Source organism: Nipponia nippon, unplaced genomic scaffold (assembly GCF_047370975.1).
Source record: "Nipponia nippon isolate SJK-2023a ecotype South Korea unplaced genomic scaffold, ASM4737097v1 scaffold_1, whole genome shotgun sequence".
Taxonomy (NCBI): Eukaryota; Metazoa; Chordata; class Aves; order Pelecaniformes; family Threskiornithidae; genus Nipponia; species Nipponia nippon.
Window position 1 is genome coordinate 121,488,623 of NW_028262290.1, and position 17,311 is coordinate 121,505,933.

The 17,311-nt window shown below is 44.6% G+C and overlaps 1 long non-coding RNA gene across 1 annotated transcript in view; it reads left to right on the forward strand.

The window, feature by feature from the left end:
- LOC148057596 (uncharacterized) overlaps positions 1-12,891 on the forward strand; it is a 63,669-nt gene extending 50,778 nt beyond the window's left edge. The window contains exons 3-4 of the long non-coding RNA XR_015700063.1: positions 4,027-4,129; positions 12,848-12,891. This is a non-coding gene — a long non-coding RNA (uncharacterized LOC148057596). The remainder of the gene's footprint in view (positions 1-4,026; positions 4,130-12,847) is intronic.
- The last annotated feature ends 4,420 nt before the right edge of the window (positions 12,892-17,311 follow it).

A 17,311-nucleotide genomic window follows, 5' to 3' on the forward strand; every position in this document is an offset into this window, starting at 1 on the left:
GACCTCCAAGTCAGCCTTGCTCAGAGATTTTGCAGGATTGCATCCGATAAGAGGGATCTCTGAAGGGCCTTCCCATGGTGTGCTTGTGGGGTTATAAGAGATGGTACGACAGTTAGTTTGCAAAGTGGCAGTTCTGGTGTTGAAACGTTGGTTCTGATATTATTTCTTGGGTCTAACAGTGCCTATACCTGCAATCACGTTAACTTCGCTTGGCCGTTATGCTCTCGGTGGAACTGCTGTGTTGGTGCACAATAAGGTAAGGGTGTGCTGAAGCAAGAGAAGCTGACCCTAAAAAAGGTAGCGAAGGACTGGCTTTGTGCTTTGCTTTGTATTAGGGTACTGGCTTGCTTCTGAGGTTTCACAGCGTAGCATGTCTACTAGCAATGCTGACTTTTCTTTACTGGAACTGCAGATCAGCATCTTATACTTTTCCCATTGATTTTTAAATGCTTCATGTTTTCCAGTATGTTTCATTCATGTCACTACTCAATATTGGTATTTAAACATCATTTACTATGACTGCACTGGTTTAGCAGGTGCTGAGCCACTGCTCTCCCTCTTTCCCCGTCTTCCCCAGCATCAACCCCGTAGGATCTTCTGTCTCTGCTGTCCCCCTCCCAGCTGACTCGGGGTCACCCTGCAGGAATTCCTGGTGGGAAAGCCAGGACATTTTTAGTATTTAAATTAAATGTGTATTTACTTGCTATGTGTCTGGTTTGGGTCACACAGCAGTCTATCTTGCGGTGCAGTACCTTGTTGAAAAACGACATCAGTGCTCCTGATGGCACTTGTAGCTTTGGCTTACACTGATAAAGCCCTGACTGCTTTGGGCTTAAATGGGACCACAGAAGCAATGGAAATTTCACTCTCCCTGCAGCTGGCTGGAGTGCAGAGGTGGGAGGCATCACAACTATGGATTTGTTCCCTTCCCTTTGATTTTAAAATAGCTCATTTGTCAGATTTCAGGTAACAGTCTTTGCTTTTGCAGAGGTCGTGGTTCTTAAGTGATCAGGTTTGAGTGCAAATGTGCTGCTGCTTAGTTTGCAGGAAGGTAGACCCTTTTTTGTTTTGCAGTTGGGTGGCCTGGTACCTATGTAGGCATTCTTTAAGCATCGCTAGTGGTTCTTTAAGTGTTGTTTTATCTAAAACTTGTAGAAGACTGATGCTTAAAGAATAGACTGGAGTTGAAAGAAGGGGCTGAATTGCCTGAACTAGTTTCCAGAATAGTGCACTACATGCTGTGGGTCAGCGTTAGCATCTACAAGTAGATTTTGTGTGTGTGTGTGTGTGTGTGCATGTTAGCCTGGAGACAGCGAGGAGCCACGCAGGAGGAGGCACTGTGATATCGGGGCAGCGATTTTGTCAGAGGTCTTGTGTGCATCTTGAAAGGTCTGCTCCTGAGATTACCCGGGTTGTTGAAGCTGCGCAGAGCTGCGGACAAGGAATCCCTTTGAACACTGACCTTTTGCTTTTCCCTTTTTAGTGATAAAATATTCAAGGGGGCAGAAAGTGACCCATTTTGTGTGCTGCCTGTCAAAGTGGGCAGGGGAAGGAGAGTACAGCGAGGGCCCAGCTGGAACCCAGTGAATGCAAATGATTTATGGAGTAGCTGCTTTAAGCATTTCCAATTACTTTTGTCATCATCTAGTAGCACCTATTTATGGGTATGAGCTTAAATACATTGCTTAGAAGAAACGGATGGCACAGGCAGCTGCAGGACTGATACACACTCCAGCATCTCTCTCTGTCCTTCTGCTAACCAGGTATTTCCTAATGATTTTCACCAGGAAGAGAAGCCCTGCCAGGCCACCCCTTTGCTTCAGCTTGGCTTTTCCTCACCGTATCACAGCTAAGCAAGCAAAGTTGGGTGCTTGGTGCATCCTGAGCTCAGAAATGCCTTGCCAGCCTTAATAGGGTTTTTTTTTTTGTAGGCTGGAAATGAAGGCAGTTCACCTGACCAAGCTGCACATGAGCAGGGAAGATGCTTGATGTGGCAGCTGGTTACACAAGTGTGTGCTCTTCACGTCCAGCCCAGAAGCACCCCTGGGCTCTGCCTAGCTGAGGAGTGTCCGAGCACCTTTGTGAACCACAGCCTCACCACCCCATCGGTGCGGAAAAATGGCAATCAGCTGGCTCAGAGAGAGAGAGGAGCCTAACTTATCTAGGCATGGCCTTTTTTTTTTTTTTTTTTTTTTTCTTCTTCTTCTTTCTCCAAAAAAGGTGCCAGGGTATGTCTGGTGGTACACATTCTCCCAGGGACTGTTTTAGAGTAACCTTATGTAAAAGTGAATATTTCATTCCTCCTAGGTGTCAGAGGCTTCATCTGTGGTTAAAACCAAACCAAACCAAAATTAAAAAAAAAAAAAAAAAACAAACAAACAAAAACCCAAACAGAAAACAAACCAAAATGGGGGTGTTGGAAATAATGTCATCTTCAAACAGGAGTGAGTTTGCAAAAGGAGGAGGTTGGGTGGAGCTGACGGAGTCTGTAAAGTTACCAAGAAACACCCAGGGCAAAGGAATCAACCATCAAACCGCCCATCAGCTCCTCATTTTACACTATCTAAGGTGGGCTTAGCAACTAGTTTGTGAAGTCGAGAGCTTGGTGCACAGTGGAGCTTTTATAGGGCTTCAGCATCAGTAAGCAGCACACTTCACAGTCCTGAGAGGCTTGAAGTTTTCCTCCCTAGTATGGCCATATGAAGAACATATGTAATTACAAGTGATGGTAATAGATCAGATAGAGATAGGATTTCTGGATGTGACTTAAAGGATGTTAACGGTATTCTGCTTTTATGCCAGAATTCTTGTCCATTTTCAGGAGTGAGAGCTATTTCAAGTCATCTTCTTTATCTTCCCTGCTGCTTTTTACCTTTTTTTTATTAAACTGTGTCCTATTTCTGTTTAATGCACCAAAGAGCACGCATTACACTGATGACATAGCTCCAATTCATTAGCGGCATCTTTAGAAAATGAAAAGTGATCAAATTCCCTTGTCAAGGAGGACACTGATTTAGAGATCCCTTTTTTTCTTAAAAATATAACCTAGAGATAAAACTTTAAAAGAACTTGCAACCCGGATAGTAATTATGTGCATTTAAAATGTAAGCCGGGACAGTTGGTTGTACAAAACCATTTACAAGCAAATAGCCTCCAAAAGACCACTGTACTATCTTTTCTTCACGGGCACTTAGGTCCTATATAGTAACTGATTTTATGAAATACAGTATGTCTGTTAACCAACAGAACTGAACCCTTCAGTTGCTTAGTAACTAATCCAATCCAAGGAGGAAATAAAAATAGCATACATAATTTTAGAACCTTTAGGACCTTTGCCAAGCGAAATATTCTCACTAGCAGCAGTCAGGTTTGTGATTTGAATGGGTTAGCTTACTAGGATAGATTCTATTTGTTTTATGTAGATAAATGGTCCTTGCTTTTCAAATCTGATTAATTACGTATGCAGGCCATTAGGTCTTGTAGCTTCTGTACTCTTCCACAAGTTTATTTAACTAAAAGTATAACGTAACTAAATATAATATAAATAAAAATGGAAAAATGTTTTTGTTGCCGGCTTCTTTTCAGCCTTAATCTGGTTAAAAAGCTGAAGACTGCAATATAACTCAATAAATCACATTATATTGCCAGGAGGAATGTCATAAGCATCTGCTTAATTCAAGTGTGGTGGTTTTTTTTTTTTCCTGTACTCATCTGTAAAGCTTGTTGAGAGGAAAAAGGATATTATTTTTAAAAAAGATATTATTGCCACCATTGGTGGAAATTGCTGTATGGTGCCATAGCACCACTTATTCAAGAAGGCAGGAACCTGATATGTTTAGTTTCTCTAAAAATAATTCTTTAGCTGACAAAATATGCCTTCTGTTTTAAAATATATCTTAAAAAATTCAGCATTTGTCTGCATTTTTAGAGGCTTGCTCTGTTTATGCACATTGCCCATGCGTTTGACAAGTTTCATCCACGAGACTTTTGCAAATTACAGCGAGGATCTGCATTTTTTCCCTGCAGTTTTATCAGCATCGCCACTGGATAAAGAATTTGCAGGACTAAATCCTAAAGTGTGTGAACAGCATTGCCGAAGTCAGCTCTCTTGCCCTTATTCCTGAATAAGGTAGGCGGTACGGGATCCGATATTCATGTAATACATGTATTCTGAAGCAGTTACGGTGCATTGGGTTATCAAAACACATAGAGCGCTCCTTTTGCAAAACAATTTGAATACCAACTTCCGAGTACATGAATTCTGATTTAATTCTCCGCTCCTCTGAACCATGCATTTGGGAATGTCTCAGGTACTCCTTAATCTCTTTCAGTTCAATAAGTATTTTAATGTAGGGCGAAAAGCACTCAGATTCGGCTTTACGTGGCTGGTACATTTTGCTTGAAGAAGAATAAATTCTTTTAGATGTAGTGATTCAGCACGTTTTTCATTCCACTTTAGGATTATCATCCTGTAGGGTAAAAAGCTAAATATAGCAAATACATGCCTTGCACTGTAGTTGTAATACCTTTTGCTTAATGCTTTTTTTTTTTTTCTGGTGGAGTTTCAGGTGCTGCTATTCTTATTTTCAGCGTTGTAATTTATTAATACAGCTAACAGGCTTGTCTGAAGCAAATTAAGATTTTTCATCATTGTGAGGAAGTTTTTCCACTGGAACGTCGTCGTAATTAGTTTATGTGCCTAACACCAGGAGAGATGTAGTAGGTACGTCTGTGACAGAGAAATAGACCTGCAGGAGTTACCTTGCAAGCTCATTGCGTGGCCCATGAAGATGCCCGGGGTGAAATCTCTGGGCGCGGCAGCAGGAGACATGGCATGGTCCTCCGTGTTGGCGTTTGGGGTGATACCAACGGGAAGGGAGCTCTTGGATGGAGCCAGTGCTCATCTTCTGCCTGGAGCTCCTGGTCTTTGCTGCCCTGGCAGCTTGCCCACCCTCAGAGGTCTGCCTGAACGTTTAGATTTTGTTGAGGATAAAGAAAATGTAAGTGCCGTGGTAAAATGCAACTTGATACGCTACTAATTTTTTTTTCCCCTAAAGAAGCTCGGAAAACATTGCGTTAATACAAGGATTTGTGGCCAAAATGTATTATGCAGTTAATTCAAGTAAATTGCGGTTACTGTGTAGCAAATAATTACCACCTGTTTCACATCTGCCTCAAATCCACTCAAAATACAGCAATCTAGCCATCATTCTTGTATTATTTATGTAGTTTTATTATTTGCAGTAAGACTTCTATTTACTTACCTAATTCACAACAATTTTTTCATGCCTTCTGTACACAGAATGGCAAATTTAATAACCTCCTTTGGGTTTGTTTATAAAACCTTTCAAAATATGTTTGTAATGCATGACAGGGCTCCCGATACGCCGCAGACACTCGGTGGCCTTCTCCATCGTGAACTGTGGTTGCGAGAGTGCTGCTTGCTGCCCTTGGATCTCACCGCCTCCGTTTCACCTGCAGAAATGGTTCACATTAACCTGTCACACACATGGTCTCCCGAGCTTTGTCAAAGTCACCTTTTGCTCTGTTAAGATGGGAGCTCCTGAGTTGCTTGTTCAAAGCATTGGGATGCTTTGATGTTGGGATGGACAAAGAGGTAAATGAGGGATTTTAGCCTCACTTCCTGCAAGGGTGGCCAGGGATGATGGAAATGCAAAGGAAAGACAGGGACAAAAGCCAAATGTATGCTGCTTTAAAATACTCAAAACGGTCTGCAAGTGGGGCTTGGACTTTTTGTGCTTCATGCCAATCATTTTGGCTCACAGCGAGATGTGTTGTCGTAGTGGTTTCTTTCAATATTGCACTTCACAACAAAATGGCGAGCGTGGGAAGGAGGGTGAGGGGTTAATTCCTTGCAGCACATCTAGGCCATCCCCTGAAATCACAGGGGCAAAACCAGCTGATCGATGAATCAAGCCACCCTGCCTCTGGGACAGGAATAGCAAGAATCAGAAATCTTGCCCTCAGCTGTGCTGGCGTGCAGGGCTGCGAAGGAAGGGCACAGGGAAATAGGGCCAGTTACTCGCCTCTGAGTTTCAGGTCTTCTCCATTACAGCCAACTGGTAAGTATGGGTTTGCAGCTCCAATATTGAGAGCAAAACACGGTCCTCCGTACTTTCAGTCTGAGTTAGGGTGATTGGCCTCCCAAGATGTATTTCTGTGGCAACACCCTGTCTCCCCTTACATTTTCTACCTTAGGTAGGAATTAGTTTTCCATACGGGCAACTCTGTTTCATTTCTGTAGGGCCCTCTTTATGTTAACCTCCCTCACAACAGGAGCGGCGTTCCCCTCCGCTAGAAGCATCCCTGCTCGGTTGCGATGCAGCGCTTGTGCCCAGCGCATGCAGGCGAGGGAAATCTGGATGCATGTTTCTGTCCTGACATGCTTCTTCAGGAGGGGAGGGCAGCAATGGGCTGGGATCACAAAATATTTATTGAAGGTGGGGGAAAAAAAAAATTAGAGCTAATAAAAGTTAAGCTTGGAGGATTCCAGGGGAATGAGTCAAACTCAGCAGCGCTATTGCATGTCTTTGTGATACCTCTCAAAACTGCCTGTCAAAATTTCCCATTAAGGAGCATCGCAGATTAGTAATTATGCGCATCTATTAGCTAAGCATCCATTCTTTCTCTCAAACGCTTTGTGGCAATATCTCTCCAAAGAAGCGCATATCGCATCTAGGTGTCTGCTAGATGGCCGTAACACCTCCCCAAGGGAGATGCCTCTGATAACACTATATTAAAGACAGGGCTTGGTTTTGTCTTTTAAACCACTATCACACAAGCCAGCGCACAAGGAGAGACACCTATTATAATTTTGTAGGCAAACGCTAACAAAAGCTGCCTGCAGACATGCACACAGAGAAAAATTCAATGTTAACATTGCAGGAGGCTGTGATGATGACAGGAGTACTTTTATTGTCAGCTCTGCTGGGGAAGAAGAAAAAAATACACCTTATTTGTGCAAATAATCCAAGCTTAGCTTCATTCCTGAGCATCCCATTTGCACATGTGAGTATGTTTTGTCAGCTATGTCTTTAGGTACAGATTCTCATCTTCGGATACTTGTGCTGCTTTGTGTTAAACAGATTAGTGCCATAATCACACACACACATAGAGACATGAATATTGTAGAGTAAGAATCCCAAATACGTGGTGGTTTTGGTGGGTTTTGGTTTTTTGGTGGGTTTTTTTTTGTTTTTGTTGTGGTTTTTTTTTTAAATTATTTAATTCTCTTATGCTTAGTTTTCCTGATTATATTCTGTTCATTAATGGAGAGCAAGTCTGAAAAAGAACGGAGAGCAAAACTGGAGGCAAAGAATAATAAAATCCATTGCTATTAATTAAGCTGAAATCCTTGAACATGCCTCCTTCCAACTTGTTATCTTCCAGACCCTAGATTACTTCATTCTTTCGGTGACTACTGCTAGACAGACGCATCCTGTTGTGATAAAGGAGACCAGCTGGATTTAGGACTGTGGCTTCATGTTTGTGGTATGACCGACCATATGTGATTCTCTGTCAAGTTTGCAGTTCTAATGGGAAATCTCTGAAGTATTTGCACTTTGATTCACGTTTTTTTCACTGGTTTGGTAACAAAAGAGGGTCTGGCTTTGTGCAGCTGGCTTGCACTAGCATAGGTTGCAGCATGGTCTCTCTAAAGGAAAGGGAAGCCCTTGTGTACTTATCCTTAAGAGTGGCTTTGGGCTGGTTTTTTAGTTTGCTTTGTTCGGGGATGTTTTGGGTTTGAGGGTTGTTTTTTTTTATTGTTGGGGGGGGGGGGGGTAGGAAAAAATAGCTGGGACCAGAAACCACATTTCATTAGGGATATAATTTTGAATTCTTATGCTGATCGTGGTTTTTATCTGGCTTCAACAGAACTGAATAATTCTGTTAATTGTTATTGTCTTCCTGCCTGCTTTGAGAAATGTGTGTCTCCAGCTTCTGTAGGTCTGGGAACAGAAGGGTAGCTGCTTGTGAAAGAAGCATAACAAACAGCAGATAGAATTTGGAGGAGTTTGAGGTCTTTTTTTCCTGAGAAGGAGCATTGTCAGACCCCTGGTCAACTTTTCTGATATTTCTGATTGCAGCGTAATTTGATTTGAAAGTGTGTAAAGAATGGGCTTCCCATCCTTTTATCCATGTAAGGCTCTACTGTGTCCACCACGTCTAACCCCCTTTGCTAAAAAATCAAAGCCTGTGTATTTGTATAAGGTCACAGACCCGAATTTCTCATTTAAGTCTGTTGATGCATATATGTTGTTCTCTTGCACATATGGTAATGGACATCTGGTATCTCTGGCTGGAGGGAGAAATGGTACGCTGTGCAAACCCTGCCCACTGAACTCTGCTGGTGCGTCTCTGTCCTGACCTACGATATCCTTGCTGATCTCTGAGGTCCTGTCCCCAATGCTGAATATCCTTCCTATCTGCTGAAGACCGTAGCAGTGTTCCCTTAGGAGAGGCACCATGCCACAACACTGAAGAAAATCTCAAATTCCTACAGCGTTATTAGACCTTCTGTTAACCTGGCCATCGTGTTAGGTTAGCTCTCCCCATCCCTGAGGAGGCTTGGCTGTTAAAGGTATAGTGGACAAGAGTTGAAGGTACCTGTGGCATTTGGCTGAGGGCAGGAGGGAGGAACTAGTATTAATATTAGTCTTTAGTTTTATTAGAGCAGAGAGATGAGGAGAACTACTCTCTCTTCAGTCATGAAGATTGAGAAAGTAATTGCAGCCTGAAGAAGGGTTTGCATTTATTGGTCTTCCAGACTTGAGAGCAGTACACGTAGGAGCAAAGGACAGTGATGGTCACACGGATATGGAGGAAATACGAGTAAGAAAATTCCCTTTCTTTTCCACTCTATGCAAGTTTTACTCAGAACGTGCAGTGAGTTTATTATCATTTTTAATGGGTTGCTTTCACCTCCGTTTTGTCTGCTCCTCTGAGCTCTCAGGGTTTCAGCCAGAAAAGTCAAATGCCACAGGAAAATCTCATCTTCTAAGATTTGCAGCCTGAAGGCAATTGGCAAGATATCAAAACTTTCAAGTCAGCCGAGTGTCTTGAAGTCCCCTGTTAAAAAGGCACAGAGAGGAAGTATAGATTAACACTCAGTACCCAGCCCTGGGCTTACCGTTTGCCCTTTAGTCGAATACTTACCACGTTTGTGTTTTATACTGCCAGTGGCTTGTGGCTGGACTGTATCTTCTCTGCACCTTATCAAACACTGAACGTTTGAACAGTGCCTTAATTTTAGTGATCAGTGTTTGCGAACAGCATCTTTTAGAGAAGGTGGCAGGAAGGAAGCAACTCAGATTTTTTTTCACCCTGGGCTGTCAAAACCCAGGGATTGAGCAAAGCAGGAAAAGTGGGGAGCAGCTCCCTCCTCCATTGGCGAGAATGATGCTCAGTAGCGCTGGGTTACAAAAGGCAGGGGAGGTGAGATGCTTCTCACTGAATTGCTGCTCCTTTATGCTCTTCATCCAGGACTTTCATGGTAAAGGAGGAGCAGAGAGGAAGCATCCCAAGAGCAATGCAGGCATGTGAGCCTCTGCCCACCTCACAGCTGCAAAAATCTCCGTGCCGGTGGTGAAGGATGCACAAGTGCTCGATCCTTGCGTGTGGTCGGGCGAATTCCTGTCCCTCTGCTGCACCCCAGCGCTGCGGGGAGGGAGGAGGAAGAGGCGAGGAGCTGGGCACCCGGATGCTGTTCCTGAAGCTTCCATCATTTTGGGTTAGGTGCCAGCACCTTCGGCCCGGGGGCTGTGCCTCTGTCGCACAGGGAGCGGGTGAATAGCGGTGGAAAAATCCAGACCAGTGATTTGTCATTTGGTTTTCCTGGTAATTCCTCTAAACAAGGAACAAGCAATCTGGTAATGGGCCATAGATTTCCCAGATGAAAGCCAGCTCGTTATCACGTAGATGTGAGTATTTTCCGATAAAGGGTTTCTAAAATGGAGGCATTGGCATATATATATATATATATGTATGATTTTCATAAAGAATATATATATCTCTCTCTCTCTAAGTGAAGGTTGCATTATTTAAGTATACTGAAAGAAAATGGTACACTTAAGTATTTTGTGTAGATTTGAGATCCTTTTTCCTTTGAGGCAAAACTTCAATTTTGCTAGAGCTAAAAGATGTTTAAATTAAAAAGGAACAGTACAAAATAAAAATGATCAGCCTCTGTCCCCAAAGAGGCCATACAGCAGCAGAGCATTTAGCAAGGACCACGCCATTACCTGCTCCAACAGTGGGATGCTGGTGGGCAGAAGGACGCTTCCAGGTCTTCACAGGCCCTGCTGATGTGGCTGTAGTGTGGGCAATCAGGTAGATAATACCACGCCTGCATTTTATTTTAAAGTGCTGTTTTACTGTAAATCAGTTTCCTAAAACGTTTGTGGCTTTTTTTTCCCCCTTCTCTCAGACATGTACAGCTCAATACTTCTGAATATTTGATCATATAAGCATTAGACCCTAATCTCCAAGCCTGTAAAGCAGGTTGTGTGAAGTACCACAGAGTGAGCTCTGTCATGAATGATAGCAGCCCCGTCCTGCTGCTGCTCCGATAATGGGGGGAAAGGCTCTGACTTGTCTCAATATTGCATTCAGCATGCAAATCTTTGCATTACTCCTTTAAATCAAAATGGGCAGTGACGCCCTAGACTAGTACGGTGCCTATCAGAAGCGTACGTTTCATCTACACATGTCTTGGAGACTATTTATTTTCTCATTATAAAGAATGTGCTGGCCTAATGTAAATGTCAGCGAGCTCAATGCATTTTGTGGAATGAAACGGACAGATCTAAAACAGTAGCAAGAGTCAGGCCTGGCTCCTAGGAACTGCTGGAGAGCGCTTGCGTTCCCATTTGTTTTTTAAGCGCTCTGCGTTGGAGTCGCTCTGCCCGCTCGTTGGAGTCTCGGTCGGCCTCAGAAGGGCAGTAACCGCGCACGCCCCTTTCCCTGAGAGAGCAAGAAATTATTCTTCGTGAAGTAGATGAACTAGCAGGTTGTGCTGTGGGGGTTTTGGTTTGTGTTTTAACAAATATTTCCTTAGTCTGGATTTTAAGCATTCCCATACACAGCAAGGAAAATGCGAACGAGACGTCCTTCGTGAGCAGATGTGTTGGTGGGAAGGAGTCTCCCGTGCGCAAACAGGGCAGCGTACAAACTGTGTGGCGTTCAGTTTTGTTGTCTGCAATCAGTAACACTTAGCAAGAGACAGTAAAGCATCTGGAAGATTATTTTGAAGTACACACGTATTGTTTTGGTGAAAACATCAGAAAAAAGCCAGACAATCCTTTCGAATTTCACCATGATGACACGAAGTCCATCAGGACATCTAAAAGCAATCCGAAGTCCCCAGTGTTAATGATCAACATTGATTACGAGGTGATTTTTCCAACAGAGAATCAGCTCACTAAAAAAGCATCTTGCCGTGCACATGTAGCACGTACCAGCCTTTATTAAGGGATCAGCTGATTATTATTCTGCTACCGGCTTTTCTTTTCTTCTTCTACTCCCTCTCTTGCAGGAGGGCTGCATACAAATATAGCAATCGATTGAGAGGAGATGTACTTCCTTTAGGAGATTAATTACAAACATAGGGATGCTGTGTCTAGCCCGTGTGTATGATTGATCTTGTAGGAGGAAATGCAATAGGAAACTAATGCTTCCTTTTATCCAGTAAGCAAAGTTCAGAGATGTTTACATTCTGCTAGGTAAGCACAGCTGTCTAAAGATGCGAAGACGGATGGACTGTCCTGTCAGCACAAATTCCTGCCGAGGTAACAGGCTACGCCGTCTCTGCGGACCTCTCTCCGGCCAGGGGGCTGTAGGGCCAGAATGGCTAATTTAGCAAACAGCTTAATTGTTTCACATTTTAATTAGCAGGGAGATCCAGGCAGAGGCGATGCACAACGGGAAGCAAGGGGAAGGTGGTGGCGGAGCGCGCTGGTGGGGCCGTGGGGCCAGGAGGAAGGCTCCTGGTGGTGCCGAGCGCGGGGTGGCCGTCGCAGGGCAGCTTTTCAGAAATTACAAGGGTTTTTTGTTTAAAACCTGGCTGGCGCAAGGAGCGATCTGCATATTTGCTGTCAGTGGCTTACAGCGTGTAGTTGTGGAAGCATCTGTAAAAAGTGCAGCGCTTAGCTGCCCTTGTTTCTATTTGTGTATAAATATAATCTTACAAACTCTGGATTTGGCTCAGGGTCCTTCTGAAAAGGTTCATTTCATTCTTGGGCACAGGCTGGCATTTGTATTTAGGCTGAGAAACAGTGACGGATCCAGTGTAGTGACTCAGCCTTCGTCCTCGCGGTATTTTAAATAGTGGATGTGCTACTGCTGCTGTTTAACTCCTGCTAGAGCTGCTGAAATATATGGTGTGTTTAAAATACTGATACAACATTGAATTTCTACTCAGGCAGAGGAGGAGATCTCCACCTGGGATTGGTTTTCTCAAAAGGAAAAAGAAATCAGAGGGAGCAGGAGGAGAAGGAGGGGGAGCCCAAGCCGTAATATCTTGTAACAGTGTAAAAATGCCCTTCACCCCAGGCAGTAAAGCAGTCAGCTCTAGCAGCGTGTTGACGGAGAATCCTGAAATCGATGCTGCAGTCTGCATTATATTTATACAAGCATATGCACTGCGCTGATGACGGGGGAGAGAAAGGGCTGTTCCCCGCGTTAAAATAATTAGTATAATAAATACAGCCTGGTGAGCGCCAGAGGAAGCAGGGATCCTTTTGTTCACATCTCGCCACTTGGAGCTGCGTAAGCAAGTCTTGCGGAGTTAAGCTCGGAATTTACTTACCCTTTTATTCTCTGTCTCGAGGTCCCGAGCAGGATGCGCTGCTGATGCCAGAACTAACAAGCGACGCTGGATCTCCGCGGCCTTAGAGCAACATCGAGGATTTCGGGGGGGTGGGGGGGGGGGGTCTTTTCTTTTTCTGCTCTCTGTCCATGCAAATCCTGCCTGATCAACATGGATCCATTTGCTGTTTAGCAGTCAGTTTGCTAGGCTTGACAAAGGTTATTGCAATAATTGATGTTCCTCTTCTAATAATTAATGTTAATGAGTCCACTAAACAGTAAACAAGACAACAAAGAACTGTTAATGAGACAGTCTTTACTCATTTGTTTAATCTTTTAGTAAGATAATGGGCGATAAATATAATGCTATTCAGCCATCTTCAAGTCCTTAATGCGTGGAGAGTGTTTTAAAAAGAGATTTGAGCTGATTTTCTACACTTCCATTTAGTAAATTCAGCTGACTGGGTAGGTGTGGCGCCTGAAAGAGTTGGGAAACCTATATAATTAAGTGCCTTGACATTCTGCTTCTGAAGGACATTGGCGGATATCCAAATGCTATGTTCTGCTCTCAAACCATTTAATTGAAACCATACAAGGGGGGGGGGCAAAAGAGAGGGAGATCTTGGCAAAAACCTTATGTGTGGTTTTTCGCTATTGGATTGACCAGACAGGGCAACAAAGCTGATAAAACAGGATTAGCAAAATTGCATTGTTGGATGTTATATGCTGTGTGACATGTACTACAGCAAAGGAATTTGGCAGGATTAACCTGCAGAGGATAAAGATGTACCAGACAAGAGGGCTGAATTAATAGACTGCTGTGACCAAAGCAAGGAAATCTATTTGCATGGGATATTAAGGGCGGTAATAACCTTGCGGGGTGGGGTTGCAGTTGATGTCCCGGGTCTTGCACTGACCCGGCACCCGAGTCTTGCTCACCTCCCAGAAACTTGGCGTACAAAAACCAGCTCGTTGGCACAGTTTCTCGTTACACTTTCCTGTTTCTAAATATATAAAAAAAAAAAGCTAATTCCTAGGCAGGATTATCTGTGTTATTGTTTTTTTTGTGCTGGGTTTTTTTTCCCCAAACTGAGAAGTTTATTTTCCTATTTATAGGAGATGAGATTCTTCTCGTAATGCACTAATGTCATCCTAATGTAAATATTTGGGTTTGGTGGTTTTCCTCAGGGCTTCTAGACCCGGCCAAACAGCACGGGGGAATGCAGTTCCCTAGCTGCTGGTTACTCAGCCCTTTAGGAGACTGGACACTTATATATGCGTAACCTAGCCGAAATCATAAGAAAGCTTTCGAACAATGTAGCATTAAAGAACATAAAAGCTATTGCCAATAGATGAATGAATAAAATCACGCTAAGTAAAAATGGGAGAATATTAAAATTTTAGCTCAGACATAAGACTACGTCAGACTATTTGACCAAGGGGATAAAGAAGCAGAAAACCCGCCTCCATCTCGGGTACATTAAGGGGAGAGAAGGTCTTAGATTAAATGTTCATTTCTCACTTGTACAACATATAATACTGCGTTTTACTTGAAAAGGCTTTTAAATTGGCTTCTTCGGGGAGCAAGCAATGCATATACAGTAGCCAGCTTTTTTTAAGTAGTCTGATACACTTCGGCACAGATTGCATGAAAGGTTTCAGAAGGATTTAAACAACCTTGAAAAAGGCTCATATCATTTGTTTTTCTTTTCCCACCCACAGTACTAGTGGCAGACTTTAGTGTTCCCAGGGAACAGAGAATGTACAAAAAGTATTTGGCATTACTCCGTGTGTGACACAATGTGCTTCATCAAGTGTGCTCAGTGCCACCACAGGCGGTGAAAGATCTGCTTGGGGGAGACGAGTCACCTTCATCCGGCATTATCGTGTCACCGTTGATCAGCACCCGCCACAACACAAGTTCAGCTTTCAGGGTTGAAGGCTGAATAATAGATACGCATAAAATATAAATACATGGTTTTTTTCAGCGTGTGAAAATTCCAGAAACCACTCTTTAAATAAAAGCTCTGTTAGTACAACATGACCAAGACTTCACAAGTGTGCACGCATGCACGGGTGTCAAGAAATTTAGCTCCATTTCCTACAGCGATTTAAGTTGCATAGCCTGCCTCTCTGGGATATCTTCTGTTAGTGTGTATGTTAATCGCTCTTCTGCCCAGGCACTAAACGTGACCGTGTCTCCCTTCTCTGCAGGGGAAAGACAACGCCTGAAGTTTCCTTTGGATTAAATTGGGCTGTGGGCATGGATGGGGGGGACGCTTCCTTTGTCAGCAGGGTTGGAAGTCTTGCCTCCACATCTAAGCAATTTCAGGAGAACTATTAAGAACCAGCGGTTTCTCCCGGGAGGTTTGCGAGGCTTCACATTGCTTGCTTTCTGTCCGTTTGCTTAAGGACTCCCACAATGGGTCCTCATCCCAGGGATAGTCCCGAGCTGATTCACAGAAACTCTGCTTTCTTTTGGATTTTGATTGCTGAGGCAAGTCTGTAATACACAGGGTGAAGTTTATTATTTACTTAATTTTCACATGCCCCTAGGTGAATTAGCCCAATAAGGAGTTGTTGGTAACCCCTTAAGCACTACCCGACCATGCCAAGCAAGTTCTTGTACTACCCGTGCAGGATTTTGAGGGGAATCGGGGAGAAGTGCGTGTCCGTTTCTACGTTTTTTTGTGTGCTTGAAAAGCTGCAGGACCACCTAGATCCATGCTCTGCCCAAGGCCATTCCTGTAGTGCTGCAGGATTGCAAGACTCTCTCACTGCCCGAGATACATGCTGCGTGCAGGCTACGATGGTCAGCATGCTCACCAGCGTCAGCCCTACGCAGGCAGGGGAGATTTTTTCCCTTGAGCAATACAAAAGCCCCAGAATCTGGAACTCCCTGCGTGGTTTTAAAGGAAGACCAGCTTTCCTGGTCAGCAGCAGGTTGTGTCCCTCAGCTTCTGTGGGCTCCTGAGGGATGGGTATTGGAGGGGAACGGAGGGGTGCATACTGGGAAATTCATGGGTCCCAGCAGGACTTCTGTGGGGTGGGGGTACCTTCCTGAATGCCAACACACTGGGCAGCTTCTGGGAATAGACCGCACACGTGCTGGTGTCCCACCCCCCGCGGAGGAGCGGACGGGGTGCAGGCGTGGGGGTTAATGGTGGCGGCGCGCTCAGGAAGCCAGGCAGTCCCTGGGGCACCGCTCTCCTTCTGACAACGCCCTGGATCTGTGAAAAAGCATCCTGTTTCTCCCGTGTCTCCGAGGGCTTGGCTGAGTTTCTAGGTTGCTTCCCCCGCCTGCGAGCCTCCAGCTCTCCTGAGATGAGCGCAGGAAACGAACAGCAGGAGCGCAGCTCTACGCATTACCGGCATCGTGCTGCAGTGCCCGCCTCTACGAAGCAGTAGATCTTGAATGCAGAGCGAGTGTGCCTTTTTCTTTTCTTTTTTTTTTTCTTGGAGACATACACCCTTCACACTTTCATATTTTAAACAGGCAGGCGTATATAACCTGTGAGATCGATGGACCTAACCCTGTCACTTTGCTTTCCAGCACGTGGCGGGATGGAAGATGGACCCCGGAGGAGGGCAGAGAGTGGAAGAGCCCAACGGCAGGGAGCCTGGCCGGGGGACCCCCTCGGGTGCCGTGCAGCAGCTGGTGTTGTGAATCAGGCCGTCACCAGTCAGAGAACGGCTACTTCACAACACCAGGGTCGCACCGCACCACGGTTCGACCGCCGGCCGGAGAGGAGTGGAGGTTCCCGTGGGCAGGCAGGGGACGTGGAGCACCTCCTGGCTGCCTCCACACGAGCCCAGACCTGCAAAGGTAATCAGGTGCTCAACTCCTATTTAGGTACCAGCCTCCCACTGAAGTCTGAAATAGAAGTTAGGCCCCTAAATATCTCTGTGGGTCTGGCCCCGAGACCCCGCCTTGCTGTGCAGTGCAGGGCAGTGCTGTCAGCCGTGCTGTCACTGCCTGCTTGCATGCTGTGTGAATGTTAAGGAACAGGTAACTTTTATTAAGCCATGGAAAATAATGGGGAAAAAAAAAAAGCCTCTGCATGCTCCATGTGTAGTTCTCCCCGACAGTCGTGTCTGTGGTCCTTGCCTATGACTAGTCCTGGTCCCTTCCCTATCTAGACACATAGACGTGTTACCTGTAAAAGATGCTGTATATGCCAGACTCCTTGGAAATGACACTAAAACAGCCCTAGGTATGTTGTAATGAATGAAAAAGCACCAAAAATAAACAGTAGAGTTGTCCAGAAGTGGTACCAACAGCTGCTGTCCTTAAAATAGGGAAAACGCTTGATTTTGCATTGCTTAAGCAACCCCTCCTAAATTATTAGGTGTAGAGGGACAGCAAAGCACACTCCAACCCACCCTGTCCGGAGTGGCCCTGTAACACGTGCGATGTGTTTCAGGTCTGAAATGCAAGCTCTTCCCTGCCTCCTCCCTCGTACCGTAACACCAGCGTGACGTTAGT